The sequence below is a fragment of the Lampetra fluviatilis genome, chromosome 58, assembly GCF_964198595.1.
Source record: "Lampetra fluviatilis chromosome 58, kcLamFluv1.1, whole genome shotgun sequence".
NCBI classification, from domain to species: domain Eukaryota; kingdom Metazoa; phylum Chordata; class Hyperoartia; order Petromyzontiformes; family Petromyzontidae; genus Lampetra; species Lampetra fluviatilis.
The window spans coordinates 2,662,276-2,682,304 of NC_136332.1; the positions used below are offsets into that span (position 1 = coordinate 2,662,276).

The following is a 20,029-nucleotide window of genomic DNA, read 5'->3' on the forward strand; positions in this document are numbered from 1 at the left end:
ATTTGACTAGTACGACGTTCTGCTGCTAATTATATAACATTCGCTAGACAAACTCCTCCACCCCCTCCACATTAAGCGGTCACCTTCGCTGACTCGTTTCCGCCCCGCACTGAAAACTCTCATTCATTGTTCCAGAGCATCACCCCACGACCCCCGAAATCTCCCTCCTCGTAACCACGAACCAACGGCCGTTCCCGGTGACCTCTTCGTCATCTCATTACACGGCTCTCACTCATTAACCCCCGCTCATTGAATCCACTCGTCATCATTCACTGCCATCAAACTTTGCTCTCCGCCGAAGTCGCTCATCACATCATCCAGTTCACTCACCTCGTCCCCACCACGATACACAACCATGCGCTGTACCGTTGTCAATTCTGCGCAAAGCGCCTCGGATAAGGCGCTACAGAGATGATTCAAAGAAACAAGAAAACATGCGCGTGTACGTCTTCGTGCCGTTAGCCGCTGCCGATGGTGCGAGTTTGAGGGGTCGGAGGTCAGACGCTGCAGGGCGTGGGGAGGCCCTCATCCAGCAGTGGATTGAGACAGTACTTGCCCAATGAGATGCCACCTCCTCTGATCAATCTCGCCTTGCCACCTTTTGCACAGAGCGCACCCGTACACATTTCAGATTCAGCGCCCGGCTTCGATTACAACTCTGCAGGACGCGGTGACGCCTGGTACACAGGAGGTCGTGGGTTCGATCCCGACCCTGACGATGTCTGCTGTATATTTGGAGTTTGCGTCTTTCTCTCATCATCATCATCATCACCACGGTGGTTAGGAGATGTTCAACTCGGCACCGGTACCAGATCTGGGTGCAAATCAATTCCTGCCACCCCAAAGCAGATGCCAAATCCCGGGACTGTCGCGGCCGGCAATGATATCTGGGCCCCACACACCCAGACTGGGCCACCTCGTGCCCAACGTTCCATCTCCTACCCCAGGCTGAGCCACCTCGTCAGGGTCACGTCCCCCCTTGTCTCCCACCTCGTGGGGATGGACACGTCTCCTGTCTTCCACCTCGTCAGGGTCACGTCCCCCCGTGTCTCCCACCTCCTCATGTCCCCTGCGTCTCCCACCTCGTCACGTCCTCTCTGTCACCCACCTCGTCACGTCCCCCTGTATCTTCCACCTCATCAGGGTCACGTCCTCCTGTGTCTCCCACCTCGTGGGGGTCACGTCCTCCTGTGTCTCCCACGTCATCACGTCCCCTGCGTCTCCCACCTCGTCACGTCCTCTCTGTCACCCACCTCGTCACGCCCCCCTTGTATCTTCCACCTCGTGGGGGTTCACGTCTCCTATCCCCCCCTCCGTGTCTCCCCCCCCCCCCGCCCCCTCCCCGCACCACCCCAGATGGACGCGGCCACGCTGGACGCGCTGGCGGAGCGCCTCTACCGCGTGCTCAAGGTGGAGCCGTTCGTCGTGAAGGGCTCCAGGGAGGGCGACGAGAGGGCGCCGCCGCCACCGCCGCCGCCGGGCCGCGGGGCGGACGCGTCTCCCGCCGAGGGCGCCGTGAGCCCCGGCGTCAAGAAGAAGGAGCGCAAGGAGAAGAAGTCCGGCCGCCACGTGGAGCACAAGGCCACCGAGGCCGCCAACGCGGTGGGTGAGGCTCGCGCGGGCGCCCTTGGCGTGTGCTGTGGTTGTCACAGCTGACGATGATTGCGTGTGTTGCAATCGAAACGTCGTGAGAATTGTTATTGTTTTTTTTTATTTCCCTTCTACGTGACTTTACCGAAAGAACCGAGAATATGAATCCCTGCAGTCAATTTTATTGTTTAATATATTTTTTTATTTTTTTATTTCCCTTCTACGCGACTTTACCGAAAGAACCGATAATATGAATCCCTGCAGTCACGGAAGCTTTAAATCGAAAAATTACGTGAACATTGTATAGCAGAAGGCAAATTACTCTAAACGCGTGATGTCGATTCTAAGTGTGGAAGGGGAAAACCGGAGGACCCGGAGAAAAATCTACGCGACCATGGGGAGAGAGAGACACGCAATCTCCAAATATACAGCAGCAGGCGTCAGGGGGTCGGGATCGAACCTACGACCTCCTGTGTACCAGGCGAGGTAGTCAACATCTCATAGCCACCGTGATGATGATGATGAGAGAGAGGCACATTAACTCCAAATATACAGCAGCAGGCGTCAGGGTCGGGATCGATCCTATGACCTCCTGTGTACCAGGCGAGGTAGTGACACAGAAGGTTTCCCCTTGGCGTTGTGCAGCCCCTGAAATTGATTGGTCCACACAACAGGTGTCAGTTTTGTTGCCAGATAACAGGGTAAAAACCAATGATCATATTTTGCTACTGGCAAATGAGGGTCCAATGGTGTAAATGCTTACCCCGAGCTCTCATACTCTGATGGTGCATTGTCTTTGAGTTGTGCGCCTTTTGGCGTCATCTGGTCCAACACCATGTGAGACTAGGCTCTAAAGAAAGCTGTCTCGGGTGTTGACCAATCAATTTCAAGGACAGTGCATACATTATCAGAGTTATGTTTTTTTTTTGCATTCCGACTGCAGGTATTGTGGTCAATGCAAACATGACTCCTCGTAAAGACGGTGTCAGTTTTGAGGCCTCTTCTCACCAACGTCCGCACCCTTTTGGTGATCGTTGCTTTTGTTGGCGCGGCCGCTCACACGCCGTGGAACGCCGTATTGCCACCTGAAATCAGGGGCGACCGGTAGATGTATTCAATGTGTCGTAAACCCTCCACCACCCGACGCAGCCAACCGGTAAGGGGTTTCGTCACGTCAACAAAACGCGCCAATTGGTTCACTGCTTCAGCCCACCGGTGTGTTGGAGAGTGAATCCACAACGTTGACAATTTGATTGCCGTGACGTGTCGCTGCTATCACCGGGCCTTGTGCCAGAATAGTGAAGCAATCCACCCACTTCCGGTCTTAAATACAGCAATACAGGCAATTGTCAATGGCAGTGTTCATTTGTGAGGGTTACAAGAGCCAGAGGAAGGCTGCCTTTGGGATTCGTAGGGATAGGTGTGAATGCCTGAGGCTCATAGAGCCAGACTACGGCTCCCTTAGAAGTCATAGGGGTGATTGTGAATGCATGAGACTCGTAGGGCCAGACTATGGCTCCCTTAGAAGTTATAGAGGTGATTGTGAATGCCTGAGGCTCATAGAGCCAGACTATGGCTCCATTAGAAGTTATAGGGGTTATTGTGGATGCATGATGCTCATAGAGTCAGACTATGGCTCCCTTAGAAGTTATAAGGGTGATTGTGAATGCATGAGACTCATAGAGCCAGACTATGGCTCCATTCGAAGTTATAGGGGTGATTGTGGATGCATGATGCTCATAGAGTCAGACTATGGCTCCCTTAGAAGTTATAGGGGTGATTGTGAATGCATGAGGCTCATATAGTCAGACTATGGCTCCCTTAGAAGTTATAGGGGTGATTGTGAATGCATGAGGCTCATAGAGCCAGACTATGGCTCCCTTAGAAGTTATAGGGGTGATTGTGAATGCATGAGGTTCATAGAGCCAGACTACGGCTCTCTTAGAAGTTATAGGGGTGATTGTGAATGCATGAGACTCATAGAGCCAGACTATGGCTCCCTTAGAAGTTATAGGAGTGATTGTGAATGCATGAGACTCATAGAGCCAGACTATGGCTCCCTTAGAAGTTATAAGGGTGATTGTGAATGCATGAGACTCATAGAGCCAGACTATGGCTCCCTTAGAAGTCATAGGGGTGATTGTGAATGCACGAGGCTCATAGAGGTGGGTTAGTACTCTCTTAAGATTCAAAGGTTTCTGTGCTATTCTCGAAGCTCATGAAGCCAGACGAAGGCTCCCTCTGGGTTCGTGTGGTCCACTCTCACTTCCCAAGGCTCATAGAGCCAGACTAAGGCTGTCTTAGGAGTGATAGGGTTCAGTCTTAATTCCCAAAGTTTATATGGCCAGACTAAGGCTCCTTTAGGTATCCTGAGGTTCAGTGTTAATTCTTAAGGTTCGTAGAGCCAGACTATGGCTCTCTTCGGATTTGTGCAGAGTATTGTTAATTGCTCGTGCTCACAAAGCCAGACTATGATTCCATTCGGATTAATAATGCTCTTTGCTGTGGTTGTCCCACCTGATGACGGACGCTTGTGTTGTGTCCGAAACGTCGTGATTTCATTTATTTTATTTTCTACCCACGTGACTTTACCGAAAGAACCAAAGAGTATTGATTCCTGCAGTCAGGAAAACTTAAAATCTAGAATTTTGTTTGGTGTTAATTTCTGAAGTGGTAGATCATTGTCTTTGTGTGTGTGTGTTACAGGCAGGCAATCATGAGAGAGCTGTGGATAGGAGTGATGGTGAGATGACATGTACACACTTAAATACATAAACACGTAAATACATATACACATACATACATAAACACATAAATACACAAACACGTAAACACATAAATACATATACACGTAAATACATAAACACGTAAATACATAAACACATACATACACAAACACGCAAACACATAAATACATAAGCACGCTAACACGCGCTTACATCCACATAGAGGCATGATGGTGAGTGGTGATGGTGAGTGATGGTGAGTGGTGGTGAGTGATGGTGAGTGGTGATGGTGAGTGGTGATGGTGAGTGGTGATGGTGAGTGATGGTGAGTGGTGAGTGATGCTGGTGAGTTGTGATGGTGGTGAGTGGTGATGGTGAGTGATGGTGAGTGGTGATGGTGAGTGATGGTGAGTGATGGTGAGTGATGATGGTGAGTGATGATGGTGAGTGATGGTGAGTGATGGTGAGTGATGGTGGTGATGGTGAGTGGTGGTGAGTGGTGATGGTGGTGAGTGGTGATGGTGAGTGATGGTGAGTGGTGATGGTGGTGAGTGGTGATGGTGGTGATGGTGAGTGATGGTGAGTGGTGATGGTGGTGAGTGGTGATGGTGGTGAGTGGTGATGGTGGTGATGGTGAGTGGTGATGGTGGTGAGTGATGGTGAGTGATGGTGAGTGGTGGTGAGTGGTGAGTGATGGTGAGTGGTGAGTGATGGTGAGTGATGGTGAGTGGTGATGGTGAGTGGTGATGGTGAGTGATGGTGAGTGGTGGTGAGTGGTGGTGATGGTGAGTGGTGATGGTGAGTGGTGAGTGATGGTAAGTGGTGAGTGATGGCGGTGAGTGGTGATGGTGAGTGATGATGGTGAGTGATGTGTGGTTAGTGATGGTGATGTGAATGCTGCCGTGATGTTGGGTGATGTTGGGTGATGTTCGCTGATGGGCGACCGTGGATGATGTTACACCTCGGCTCGCGTTCCTTATAAAGCGACGTCTATTCCTAGCCCAGCGACGCTCACAGAACCCTGGCCAGGATTAGCCGCATCCACTTACTGCCACGCACGCATACAGCCACACACACACACACAGCCACACACACACAGCCACACACACACACAGCCACACACACACAGCCACACACACACACAGCCACACACACAGCTACACACTCACAGTCACACACACACAGCCACACACACACACACAGCCACACACATCCAGACACACACACACACAGCCACACACACACAGCCACACTACACACACAGCCACACACACACACAGCCACACACACACAGCAACACACACACAGCCACACACACACACCGCCACACACACACAGCAACACACATACAGTCACACACACAGTGACACACACACACAGCCACACACACACAGTCACACACACACAGCCACACACACACAGCCACAAACACACACAGCCACACACACACAGTCACACACACAGCCACACACACACACACAGCCACACACACAGCCACACACACACAGTCACACACAACAACAACAACCGCCATTCGCCACTAAGTGGCGGTGACGTCACCACGACGCTTGTGCCAGGCCATGTGCACCTTGAGGCCACGTGAAGTGTCGAACGCCCGCTGGCAGGAGGTCATGGGGCAGACCCAGGTGCCACGGGTCGACTGACTGAGATGACCGAGATGGCTGGCTGATGCACCACCTGTGCCCCCTACTGTGCTAACTTGCTGTGCTTTAGTCACCCGGCGCGTCACTCGTTGTTGTGAGCGTCGCTCCTCCGCCCTCCGTTGTTGTTGGAGGGCGACTGCCTCCAACAGCCCAGTAGCGTCCTTCACGAGCCATCTCCACAGAGGCCGATCTTGACACCGCTGGTACCAGTCATCGGCAAGTCCACTCAGCTCCACGTCCTCCTGTACCACATCACTCCATCTCTTCTCTAGCCCGTTCTGCGCCCGTTTAGCCTCCTCGATCCGGCCGAACAAAAGCTGTTTAGGCAAGCGGTGGCTGGGCATGCGGGCTACATGACCCAGCCAACGCAGCCTTGCCTGCCGGAGGAGCTCACCGATGGGACTTTGCCCAGATTTTTCAAGGATTTGTGAGCTCCTCACACAATCCAGCCTGGTTAAACCCAAGATGGATCGTAGGCAGGCCAGCCTAAATGTTTCCAACCGGCGAAGATGCTCCATTAGGGGGATCCACGTTTCGCCAGCGTAGAGAAGGGAGGGAATGACTGTGGCCGAGAAGACCTGAAGCTTTGTGCGGAGCAACAGACCAGGTAGCTTCCACACAGCGTTACGCAACCGATGAAAAGATATTGCCGCTCGACTGATTAGGAGTGAGACCTTAGCTGTTAAACTGGAGCCGGTCATAAGCACACTACCCAGGTATAGGAAACTCTCACTCTCTGCACTACTACCCCATCACCGATTGGGAGTTGTGGGGGTGGAGTGTCCGATGGTACAAAATACCCAGGCAGGTGCTTAGTTTTTGTGGGGCTGATGGTGAGGCCCCACCTCTTAGTGGCATGCTCCAGTCTCAGCAGCAGCATCTCCAACTCCTCCTCTGAATGAGCAGCTATTACCAAATCATCGGCATACATACTGTGGTTGACCAATAGGGAGCCATCCCTTGATCGCACCCGGGCATCGATTAACTTCCCATTATATCTGGACCAAATGGAAATTCCCTCGGTACAGCTATTGAAGGCTTCACGAACTACGTGGTCAAAATAGATGTTAAATAATGTGAGAGCCAGAGGACATCCCTGTCGCACCCCAAGGTGTACAGGTAAAGGCTCTGACTCCCGGTCACGTAGTTTTACTTGGGCCCGCTCACCATCATGAAGGTCCTTAATGATCGTGAGCAGAGGGTCAGGGACTCCGAAAGCACGAAGAACAACCCAGAGCCCAGGCCTACTGATGGTATCATAGGCCTTGACCAGGTGAATAAAGCAGAGATGTAGGTCCTGTTTGAATTCCCTACACCTCTGCTGTAGCAGACGGACGTAAAATATGGCATCTGTGCAGGACCGCCCTTTCCTGAAACCGCATTGAGGCTCCGCAAGCCTCTCCTCAGCGTTCCTAGCAAGGCGATGTTGAATAATCCTTGCCAGGATCTTTCCCGGCACACTGAAGAGTGAGATGCCCCTGTAGTTGTTACAGTCTGTGCGGTCCCCCGTCTTAATGAGGGGGACCACCAGGGCATTCTTCCAATCCTGCGGAACCCGTCCAGTGGTCCAGACTGTTGTTATGATGTCATATAGGGCAGTCTGTGCACAAACGCCACCCTCCCTCAGCATTTCGCTTGGGAGATCAGCTGTGCCCGGTGCCTTTCCTGGTCTCAGACTCCGGATCGACTTCAGTACTTCCTCAACAGATGGCACCTCAGCCAGCCACTCACAGGGGGTGACTTCTTCCAATATTTGAGGCACCGCAGCCTCAGCATGGTCATCCCCACTTTGTGCCATGATGTTTTCCTGGCTGAGAGATTTCCCCTCCCCCAGGACCTCACAGAAATACTCAGCAAATCTGCAAACTTGTTCCTGGGGGTCGGAGATTGGATCACCGTTTTTTCCCCTAATGATGGTAATAGGTGTGGCGTTGCAGGTTACTTTTTTGATGGAGTTAAATAGTGATTTGTGATCGCGGGCCACTGAGGCAGACTCCATCTCCTCAGCAACCCGCGACCACCACCCATCCTTGCAGCGCCTTACGGCTCTCCGAACCTCCGAGCGAAGGCTGCGGTAAGCCTCCTCATTCTCTGACGTGGGATGTTGTAGCCGATGAAAGTGGGCCTGTCGCTTTTTCTCAACTAACCTGAACACCTCCTCTGTCAGCCAGGGTTTCTGGGGAGGTCTGGGCCGCGTACCCAAAGCAGCCATTGCAGCTGCATGAGTCACAGTCCTAAACCTCGCCCATTTACCGCCGACATCAGGAGGAGTGGGGGACGATGCCAACCCCAGCTGCAAGCGATGATGAAATTCTCGCTTGCAACTTTCATCAGCTAACTGAGACCAGGCCACTTTAGGTTGGAATGGGGTCCTGGGTGTACACCAACCACCGGAGTGGAAGAATAGCAGGCGCATCTTACAGATGACAAGTCGATGGTCAGTGGGCAGATCAGCTCCACGGTAGGTCCTGGTGTCAAGGATATGGGCTCGCATCCGCTGGTCCGTCACTAAGTAGTCCAGCAGATGTTGTTGCTTCGACCCGGCATGCATCCATGATGTTATGTGGATGCGCTGATGCCGGAACATCGTGTTGGTAATTACAAGCCCATGGGCTGCACGAAAATCTAGCAGCTTCTTACCGTTGTTATTGAGCTGATCTGGCCCATACCTTCCAATCACTCCAGACCAGGTGCCAGCATCATGACCAACTCGGGCATTGAAGTCACCCAACAAGATGACTCTGTCACGAGTGGCCACTTTAGCCAGCACCTGTGACAGAGGTCACAGAAGGCATCTGACTCATCGGCTTTGCCTGCATCCCTCCACGGATGTTCGTCTTCGGTGCGGGCATAAGTAACCACGACCACCACTCCTCGCCTCCGGTTGATGGGAAGGCGAGCCCAAAGTAGCCTGGGGCTTACAGCTTCCCACACCTCACCGCCACGCTCCCACGCCCCCTTCATTCTTTTGTTCAGAAGAAGAGCCACACCCTGTTGTTTGGCAGTCTCCTGCCCCGAGTGGAGGACTGTCCACCCCTCATGGTGGCAGGAGCCAGAACCGGTCCACCGGACCTCCTGAATGCCACCGAGATCCAGGCGGTACCGGTCCTGCTCCCGACAAAGGAGTGGAAGCCTGTCCTCCACAGTGAGCGTTCGAACATTCCACGTGGCCATCCGTAGTGGTTTTTCGTTGTTTCTGGAGGATCCCCGAGGGTGAAGATTCAATCTCCTGGCTCCGCCAATTGGGGTTTGGCCAGGAGACGTCATAGACGCCTGTCCCCTCGGGGCCTCCGGCACAAGCTTATTTGTTACATATTTATGTTTCATTCGTAGTTCAGTGGTAATGAATTGAAGGTGGAGTGGTTACCAGCCCCTCGCACCCGTCCAGAGCCCCAGTTTAGCCACTATGGTGGTCACAGACGCCATGAGGGGAGAGGGCCAATGGGCATTGGCCCTCCCCCCACAGCGCTGTCCACGACAGTGTTGCCCATCCGGCACCGCGTCGGAGGTAGGGGGTTGTTTTTCCGGACACACACACACACAGTCACACACACACACAGCCACACACACACAGTCACACACACACAGTCACACACACACACAGCCACACACACAGCCACACACACACAGTCACACACGCACAGCCACACACACACAGTCACACACACAGCCACACACACACAGCCACACACGCACGCACAGCCACACACACACGCACAGCCACACACACACACAGTCACACACACACAGTCACACACACAGCCACACACACACAGTCACACACACACAGCCACACACACACACAGCCACACACACACACAGTCACACACACACACAGCCACACACACACACAGCCACACACACACACAGCCACGCACACACAGCCACGCACACACAGTCACACACACACATCCACACACACAGCCACACACACACAGCCACACACACAGTCACACACACACACAGCCACGCACGCACACACGCAGGGAAGCGGTCGCGTAGTGGTCAGCGCCCTGCGCCACGAGTCACCGGGGGGGGGGGGGCAGTTCGATCCCCGTTCGTGGCCAGCACCGGTTACAAAGAGCTGAGCTGGTACGAGGCTTCCCCTAGATCTACTCAGCCTTAAATGAGTACCCGGCGTGATGTGTCAACGTCGAAATTAGGGAGACAAAGGCGGCCGGGCGTGGTGCTGAGCCACTACTAATGAGTGGCTGGGTTGGAGACCTGGGTCTGGGTGTCTCTCTCAGGGGGTTCATAGTGGCCGTGTCAGAGACGCTGGGCCACTACTGATGAGATGCTGGGTTGGAGACCTGGGTCTGTGTGTCTCTATCAGGGGGTTCATAGTGGCCGTGTCAGAGACACTGAGCCACTACTGATGAGATTCTGGGTTGGAGACCTGGGTCTGGGTGTCTCTCTGTCTCTCTCAGGGGGTTCATAGTGGCCGTGTCAGAGACACTGGGCCACTACTGATGAGATGCTGGGTTGGAGACCTGGGTCTGGGTGTCTCTCTGTCTCTCTCAGGGGGTTCATAGTGGCCGTGTCAGAGACACTGGGCCACTATGGGTGAGAGGCTGGGTTGGAGACCTTGGTCTGGGTGTCTCTCTGTCTCTCTCAGGGGGTTCATAGTGGCCGTGTCAAAGACACTGAGCCGCTACTGATGAGATTCTGGGTTGGAGACCTGGGTCTGGGTGTCTCTCTGTCTCTCTCAGGGGGTGCATAGTGGCCGTGTCAGACGCTGAGTCAGCACAACTGAGAGGCTGGGCTTGAGCGCTAGATTTAGGCATCTGCCTTTGAGTCAGCATTCATGTCCTCATCTTTGCGTGGGTGTGTGTGTGCTGTTGTTTGGTTCGCCGTGATCTCTCCACTGCTACACCACCTGTAGAAGTGGCATAGCCCGAAGGTTTTCAAGTGTGCAGGCGGTGCAACTGCCCAGGCTCCGGAAACTCCACCACTGAGAGAGACCCACAGACGAACGTCGAGTCCCATAGACTAAAACAGAGACCCAAAGACTGACCGAGGCATACTTGGACTTGCATAGAGAGCCATGGACTTACTTAGAGACCCAATAGACTTACATAAACCTACTTAGATTAAACGGGATTCTCAAACGACAACAATAACATTTGGGTTCTGCACTCAATTCGGATCAATTCCAGCCCCGAGAATCGAACGCCAGTTTGACCGTCACGTGACGGACAATACTGTCATACATCTGTCTCCCCACATAAAACAATTGAGGTTTTTTTTACACATCTCATCAGCCCCTTATGATCGTGATTATTTGTTTGCAGTAGCAGCAGGATTGGATTAATGCAAGCAAGCTATAGACTGGTTTCCACGTTCAACGTCTCATCAGCAGGGGCAGACTTGCTTCGTCGGAATTGCACATACCTTAGGCCACAATTATTCGCACGTGGAAACATCAGCATACCATCTTGCTGTCTGTCTCTCGATAGACATTCACAATCCGATGTATTCACTTTACCGAAATATCCAAGAATATAACGCATTACTGTTTTGTGTGTGCGTCTATGTAAATGTGCCTATCATATAATAATAATAATAAGAAGAAGAGGAATGTTGACTTCATATTGGATCTCTCAGAGCCGAGCTGGAAGGCGGCATGCTGGGCAGTGAGCCGGCGCTGCCAACAATCGCCCGAGCTCTACATACGAAGATGTTTCCAGGCAATAAATGAGTGTTTTATAGACGTGGGAGGGAATCGGAGCACCCAGAGAAAACCCCCAGGCATGTGAGTGGGCAACTTTCCCATACGGAAAGGACGGATGATGTCGGTCTGCACTTTGTCGTACCGCCTTCTGGCAAAGCAGAGGGTGGCACCACCTCCAAGGGAGTTTTGTAGCATTTTTGTACCATCCACCAACCCACACTGCCTTCACAGTGCTGGATTACAGCTGTGTGGGCCACCATATATGTGCCTATAATGCGTGTGTGTGTCTGTGTGTGTCCGGCGAAACAACCCCCCTAACCCTTACCTCCACGTGGTGCCGGACGGGCAACGCTGTCATGGGCAGTGTTGTGGGGGGGGGGAAGGGGCAATTCTGATTGGCCTTTCCTCTCAGGGCGTTTGTAACCACCACAGCGGCCAAATGGGGGCTCTGAACGGGTGCGAGGGGCTGGTAACCCCTCTACCTTCAATGAATTGCCACTAAACCACGACGACAAAATTTAATAAGTAAGCTTGTGCCGGAGGCCTCGGGGGGACAGGCGTTTATGACGTTTCCTGGCCAAACCCCATTTGGCAGAGCCAGGAGACTGAATCCTTACCCTCGGGGCTCCTCCAGAAACAACAAAAAGCCACAAAGTGTGGCCGCGTGGAATGTTCGAACGCTGACTGCGGAGGAGAGGCTGCCACTCCTCTGTCGGGAGCTGGACACGTACCGCCTGGATCTCTGTAGTATTCAGGAGGTCCGGTGGACCGGCTCTGGCTTCTTCCACCATGAGGGGTGGACAGTCCTCTACTCGGGGCAGGAGACTGCCAAACAACAGGGTGTGGCTCTTCTTCTGAACAAAAGAATGAAGGGGGCATGGGAGCGTGGCGGTGAGGTGTGAGAAGCTGTAAGCCCCAGGCTACTTTGGGCTCGCCTTCCCATCAACCAGAGGTGAAGAGTGGTGGTCGTGGTTACTTATTCACCCACTGAAGACGAACATCCGTGGAGGGATGCAGGCAAGGCCGATGAGTCAGATGCCTTCTCTGACCTCCTGTCACAGGTGCTAGCTAAAGTGGCCCCTCAGGATAGAGTCATATTATTGGGTGACTTCAATGCCCGAGTTGGTCATGATGCTGGCACCTGGTCTGGTGTGATTGGAAGGCATGGGTCAGATCAGCTCGATAAAAACGGCAGGAGGCTGCTAGATTTTTGTGCAGCCCATGGGCTCGTAATTACCAACACGCTGTTCCGGCATCGGCGCATCCACACCACATCATGGATGCATGCCGGGTCCAAGCAAGAACATCTGCTGGACTACATAGTGACGGAACAGCGGATGCGGGCCCATGTCCTTTCACCAGGACCTACCGTGGAGCTGATCTGCCCACTGACCATCGACTTGTCATCTGTAAGATGCGCCCGCCATTCTTTCACCCAGGACCCCATTCAAACCCTTTGTGGCATTGTCTCAGCTAGCTGATGAAAGTTACAAGCGAGAATTTCATCATCACTTGCGGCTGGGGTTGGCATCGTCCCCCACTCCTGATGTCGAGGGAAAATTGGCGAGGTTTAGGACTGTGGTTCATGCAGCTGCAATGGCTGCTTTTGGTACACGGTCCAGACCCCCCCAGAGACCCTAACTGACAGAGGAGGAGTTCAAGCTGGCTGAGAAAAAGCGACAGGCACACTCTCATCAGCTACAGCATCCGACGTCGGAGAATGAGGAGGCTTACCGCAGCCTTCACTCGGAGGTTCGGAGAGCCGTGAGGTGCTGCAAGGATGGGTGGTGGTAGCAGGTTGCTGAGAAGATGGCGTCTGCCTCAATGGCCTACGATCAAAAATCGCTCTTTAATTCCATCAAAAAAGTAACCTGCAGTGCCACACCTATTACCATCATTAGGGGAAAGAACGATGATCTAATCTCCGACCCCCAGGAACAGATTTGCTGAGCATTTCTGTGAGGTCCTGGGGGAGGGGATACCCTGCCAAGGCTGCGGTGCCTCAAATATTGAAAGAGAAATTCACCCCCTGTGAATGGCTGGCTGAGGCGCCATCTGTTGAGGAAATACTGATGGCGACCCAGAGTCTGAGACCAGGAAAGGCACCGGGCAGAGATCATATCCCAAGCGAAATGTTGAGGGAGGGTGGTGTTTGTGCACAGACTACCCTACATGACATCATAACAACAGTTTGGACCACTGGACGGGTTACGCAGGATTGGAAGGATGCCCTGGTGGTCCCCCTCTTCAAGAAGGGGGGCCGCACAGACTGTAACAACTACAGGGGCATCTCACTCCTCAGTGTGCCGGGAAAGGTCCTGGCAAGGATTATTCAACATTGCCTTGCTAGGAACGCTGAGGAGAGGCTTGCAGAGCCCCAATGCGGTGTCAGGAAAGGGCGATCCTGCACAGATGCCATATTTTCTATCCATCTGTTACAGCAGAGGTGTAGGGAATTCCAACAAGACCTACATCTCTGCTTTATTGACCTGGTCAAGGCCAATTATACCATCAGTAGGCCTGGGCGATGGGATGTTCTTCGTGTTTTCGGAGTCCCTGACCCTCTGCTCACGATCATTAAGGACCTTCATGATGGTGAGCGGGCCCGGGTAAAACTACGTGGCACCTTGGGGTGCGACAGGGATGTCCTCTTGCTCCCACATTATTTAATATCTATTTTGACCACATAGTTCGTGAAGCCTTCAATAGCTGTACCGGAGGAATTTCCATCTGGTACAGATACAATGGGAGGCTGATCGATGCCCGGGTGCGGTCAAGGGATGGCTCCCTATTGCTCAACCATGTTATGTATGCCGATGATCTGGTAATTGCTGCTCACTTAGAGGAGGAGTTGGTGGCGCTGCTGCTGAACCTGGAGCATGCCACTAAGAAGTGGGGCCTTACCATCAGCCCCACCAAAACTAAGCACCTGCCTGGGTATTTTGTACCATCGGACACTCCACCCCCACAACTCCCAATTGGTGATAGGGCAGTTGTGGAGAGAGTGGAGAGTTTCCCATACCTGGGCAATGTGCTCATGACCGGCTCCAGTTTAACAGCAGATGTCTCACTCGGAATCAGTCTAGCGGCATTATCTTTTCATCAGTTGCGTAACGCTGTGTGGAAGCTACCTGGTCTGTCACACGAACAGCACCAAGACGGGTGTCTTCATTTCTCAACAGAGAACTCTCGACCACCGTCCGAGTACTCTGCGCGTAGGCCACCTCAACGTAGAATGCCTCCCGTGTGACAAAAAAAATGAATGTACCCGGCTACATGCTGCCGTCCGTACCACCACGGTGACATGCCGACACGTCCGGGGACGTAACCTCCAGGGCGACAGACAAGATGCAGGAAGATTCGGCGTTGCTGGATACACAGCGTCGTCCTGGTGACCCAGGTCATCCTGGTCTCTCCGGTTCTCACCGAGTTAAACGAAGTAAGATATAAAATTAAGCTCGCTCATTTAAAACTCGCCGACTAATTCACTCGTGCAAATGGGCGACTACCCTGGGATGTTGAGGTCCGACCTGGTTGAGTTAAAATTATCCTGGAACTTGAACATTGCAACATTCCGAGCACGGAGGGCAACCTTCACGAAGCAGGCGGACACACGGGACTCACGCCATGCGGACCTCAGCCACTCGACGGACCTTATTCCATTATGGTGATGGCCAGTGACCTCCACATCACGAATGTTGACAAGGCGCCGGAACCACCAATCGTGGCTTTCACCAACCGCAATGGCACACAAGCCACCCTTCAGTGGACGTCGGACACGCGGTTGGTCCGACCTTGGCCCAACTTTCGGCCAATGTTCACACGCGGTTGGTCTGACGTCGGTGCAACGTTAGGCCGACGTTTCCGCCAACGTCTGACCAACCGCGTGTCAACGTTGGCCCAGCGTTGCACGTTGCCCGGGCACTCGTCAGATGTCAAACGAGGTGAAGGCCTGACACAGAGCGGTGCCTTGATGCAGGACTCGTTCCTGCAGTGCGACTCAAAGAGCAGTGGGGAACACAAAACAACAACAACAACAGAACTCCCGACGCATCCATCAGTACCACTGTATGGCCTTAGAAGGGAAAAAAGATATATACAGGGTGCTTTAATAAAGGTTTTTTTAACACTTCTGAGAATTTGCAACAATAACCACGAGAAATGTGCTGCCTCCGGGCTCTGGAGACCTCCTGGAGAAGATTCCAGGCACGCGTTGACAACGATGGCGAACAAGTGGGAGACTCTTTGACTGTGTGAAGCTGTTAAAATACATTTGTTATCATGTTACAGCGCATTACCCATCTTTTTGCCATTATAAGCGATAGTCCCGTATAAGTGTTCAACATTTTTTTAAGCACCCTGTATATAATAGGTCACGGTACGGCCGTTTGAGCCGTCCTTCATTCCGCACTTTGGTCAAATGTTGTTTGGCCTCGCCATCAAGACCACTGACGTCGACCGCAGTTTTTGGGGCGACGATTGTGTGTGCAGGTGCCGGGTGAATTGTTGCAACGCAGGACCGCGAGAAGTGGCGGACCACTCGGGGGGGAGGTGGGGAGAGGGGGGGGGGTTCGCCTTCGTCCATCGTCGCATCGTCCGTAGACGATGACGACGAATGTACCTGTGTTTTTGCTTATCGCGCACACTGCAAAGTGCACCAGTGGGTCTGACGAATGTGTCTGCGTGTGCGAGTGCTCCCGCCGCGGTCGTATTGGCTGCCGTCCACCAAAACACATTTCATCCGTGTAACCCACACCGCCGCTGCCACCACACGCTCACTCCGAGCCACGAACATTCCCGACGGATTTTGCAGCGACCGCTGCTTTGCAGCCACTCCTCGCGTTACCGCGGGCGAGCGGCAAAGATTAATGAACTTAGCGAGGGCGTTTCGTCAAATCCATGCCAGACGGGGCAGATGTACGCTCACTCTGACATGGCCATTATGACCCCCCCCCGTCACCCCACCCCCCTTAAAAACAAGTTATACCCAGACATCAATCCCAGGATCTCAGTAATGCTGGCTCAGCTTCTCTGCTTAGCAATTATGAGGCCCCTGAGATCAAGAGTGACTCCCAGATCCAGGGCTTGAACCTTCAACGTAGGATCTCAGCAGCGTCGGCTCACAGTCCCTTGAATTATTAGCCATGATGACCCCCCCCCACCTCGAGAGAGAGAAAGTGAGAAACACCTAGACCCAGGGCTTGAACTTTGAACCCATGACCTCGGCGGTCTCAGCTCAGGAGTCCCTCCGACGTGTGAGATCGTCTTGAGTCGACCCGGCAACTGTGAGCCACCTGTGCCTCCGTCGTGCTGCGAGCAGGCGAGCTGAAGAACAGCGTGCACGCGGCGGAGGCAGACGGAGAGCACACGGTGGCTGAGGATGGACACGGCAAGGACAGGTGGGGTTGGGTCTTCGTGTTGCCCTGTGGTTGCTTTGTGTGGCTTTGCTTATGTGGCATTGTGCTGCTTCGTTTTTGTGTTGTTGCTGTGGTTTTGTGTCGCTTTGTGGCTTTGTGTTTGAATTTGCGGCTTTGTGTTTCAGTGCGCATGTGCATTTGTGTTTTTTTTGTCGTTCGTGTCTTTGCGTTTGTTCCATTTATGTCCGTTGCTTTGTGACTCTTTGTGTCCGTGGCTCTGTGTAGATTTGTGTCCGAGGCTTTGCGTGCGTGTGGCTTGGCGTGGCGTGGTGTGGTGCGCTGTCCCCTATATATTTCTCACTCCCCAATTGAACTCCACACACGGATAGTAGCGAGCAGCGCACCAACTTGTAATGCTCATCTGTAATTCTTGAGTCCTATAATAATAATAATAGTAGTAGTCTACTAATAATAATAGTAGTAGTCGGGGTTTGACTCAGCCCATGGTCCCTCCCGTGCAAGGGCTGGGGGGGGCGATGTTGCTACGAGTAATCCCCATTAAGGATTAACGCGCGTCGATTGTCCAATTACGGCAAATTTAGACCGTGACGGGCACACAATTGTCGACTCGTTCTTTCAAGCCACGTCAGGGGATCTCTGGAATCCACTGTGTAGCAGACGGCGATGTACATGCCGCAGTATTAACCAGGGTGGCCAAGGGCTTCAACCGTAAACCTCTGAACGCACTGCCACGAGACTGTGAATGTGTGAAATGTTAAACTGCAGCTATGGTCATTCCCATTGTGCATTGCCCGCGTGTGCGTGTATGCCAGTGTTTGCTGTGAGTCTGTGTTTACACATGTGGCTGTTAGCGCTACGCTGCGCTACGAACCTCGGCCACCAGAGTTCGATTCCCGCTCACGGCCAACACTGGTGACGATTATCTGAACCAGCCCTGGGCCTCCCCTAGGTCTACTCAGCCTCAAATGAGTACTCGGTGCAGTGCGTAGTAAATATCACCACTTGGGAGACAAAGGCGGCCGGGCGTGGTGATAGCCACCCACCCCCTCGTGAGTCGTGCCGGCCTTCATAGGTGCTCGCTAACAGCACTTGCCCCGACGGTCTCTTAAGGCTACACGGGGGATCTTTGTCTTTATATGTGCCGCTAACCTTTCGTGGCGAGCGATGTGTGAACGAGTCCCGCGTGCCCCATTTGCTTTCCCAGTTTTGTCAAACGCCACCTGTGACCAACGCATTGTACGTTAGGCCTTCATCCAGCAGTGGATTGGTAAAGGTCTGTAACTAATTGTGTCACATGAAGAGGTGTACGTGTTGCCTGGGCCTGGGCGTTGAGCGGTGGGCGCAGTGTTCAGCGCCCTGCGCTACGAACCTCTCGCAAACCGAAGTTGAATTCCCGCTCACGGCCAACATCAGTGGCGGGTGTGGCCTGAACCGGCCACGTGTCGACTTTGACCGTGACAGTGTGGAGAGCCCCTCATCCAGCAGTTGGTTGACCAGAGCGTTGGTTATTGTGTGTTTATTCTAGATTTGAAGTTTTCGTGACTGCAAGAATCCATACTCTTTGGTTCTTTCGGTAAAGTCACGTAGGTGAAACATAAAAAAATAAAAATATATATATAAATAAAAATATGAAAATAACTAAATTAAATCACGACGTTTATTTTTCATCTACGTGACTTGACCGAAAGAACCAAAGAGTATTGTGTGTTTGTCACGCGCGTTGTTAATTTTAAACTGTCGGTTTTCCATTTCAGCCACGAAGAATGAATGTTAACTCCCAATGAAGGAATCTTCCCCATCGGCAACAACCCCTATAGATAGCCAGACCTGTAGCTACCAAATGTCTGGGAGGCTCAACCAGGGCCACGAGCTCTTGAACAGGCTTTACCTGTCTCTGTCAGCCCTCTTGTCCAGAACCACACCCACTCAACTAGCCCCCGCCCACTACCCAGTGAGCTCCACCCACTTCCCCGGTAGCTCCGCCCACTACCCAGTGAGCTCCACCCACTGCCCCGGTAGCTCCGCCCACTACCCAGTGAGCTCCACCCACTGCCCCGGTAGTTCCGCCCACTACCCAGTGAGCTCCACCCACTGCCCCGGTAGCTCCGCCCACTTCCCAGTGAGCTCCACCCACTACTCAGGTAGCTCCTCCCACTACTCAGGTAGCTCTGTCCACTGCCCCTGTAGCTCCTCCCACTACTCAAGTGGTCCCGCCCACTGCTCAGGTAGCTCCTCCCACTGCTCAGGTAGCTCCGTCCAACTGTTCAGATAGCTCCGCCCCACTGCTCAGGTAACTCCTCCCACTGCTCAGGTAGCTCCTCCCACTACTCAGGTAGCTCCTCCCACTAGTCAGGAAGCTCCTCCCGCTGCTCAGGTAGCTCCTCCCACTGCTCAGGTAGCTCCTCCCACTACTCAGGTAGCTCCTCCCACTGCTCAGGTAGCTCCTCCCACTGCTCAGTTAGCTCCTCCCACTGCTCAGGTAGCTCCGCCCACTGCTCAGGTAGCTCCTCTCACTAATCAGGTAGCTCCACCCACTGCTCAGGTAGCTCCTCCCACTGCTGAGGTAGCTCCTCCCATTACTCAGGTAGCTCCACCCACTACTCAGGTTGCTCCTCCCACTACTCAGGTAGCTCCACCCACTACTCAGGTAGCTCCTCCCACTGCTCAGGTAGCTCCTCCCACTGCTCAGGTAGCTCCTCCCACTGCTCAGGTAGCTCCTCCCACTAATCAGGTAGCTCCTCCCACTGCTCAGGTAGCTCCTCCCACTAATCAGGTAGCTCCTCCCACTGATCTGGTAGCTCCGCCCATTAATCAGGTAGCTCCGCCCACTGCTCAGGTAGCTCCTCCCACTGCTCAAGTAGCTCCTCCCACTAATCAGGTAGCTCCTCCCACTGCTTAGATAGCTCCTTCCGCTGCTCAGGTAGCTCCTCCCACTGCTCAGGTAGCTCCGCCCACTGCTCAGATAGCTCCGCCCCACTGCTCAGGTAGCTCCTCCCACTG

At 53.2% G+C, this 20,029-nt stretch overlaps 1 protein-coding gene and 1 long non-coding RNA gene across 2 annotated transcripts in view; one reads left to right on the top strand and one right to left on the bottom strand.

The window, feature by feature from the left end:
• The window catches only part of TBC1D24 (TBC1 domain family member 24), a 525,632-nt gene that overhangs the window by 51,657 nt on the left and 453,946 nt on the right, over positions 1-20,029 (bottom strand). The window lies entirely within an intron of this gene.
• On the top strand, positions 4,296-19,137 carry LOC144950601 (uncharacterized). The gene is made up of 3 exons (XR_013640390.1): positions 4,296-4,333; positions 16,972-17,050; positions 18,784-19,137. It is a non-coding gene; the product is annotated as an uncharacterized LOC144950601 (long non-coding RNA).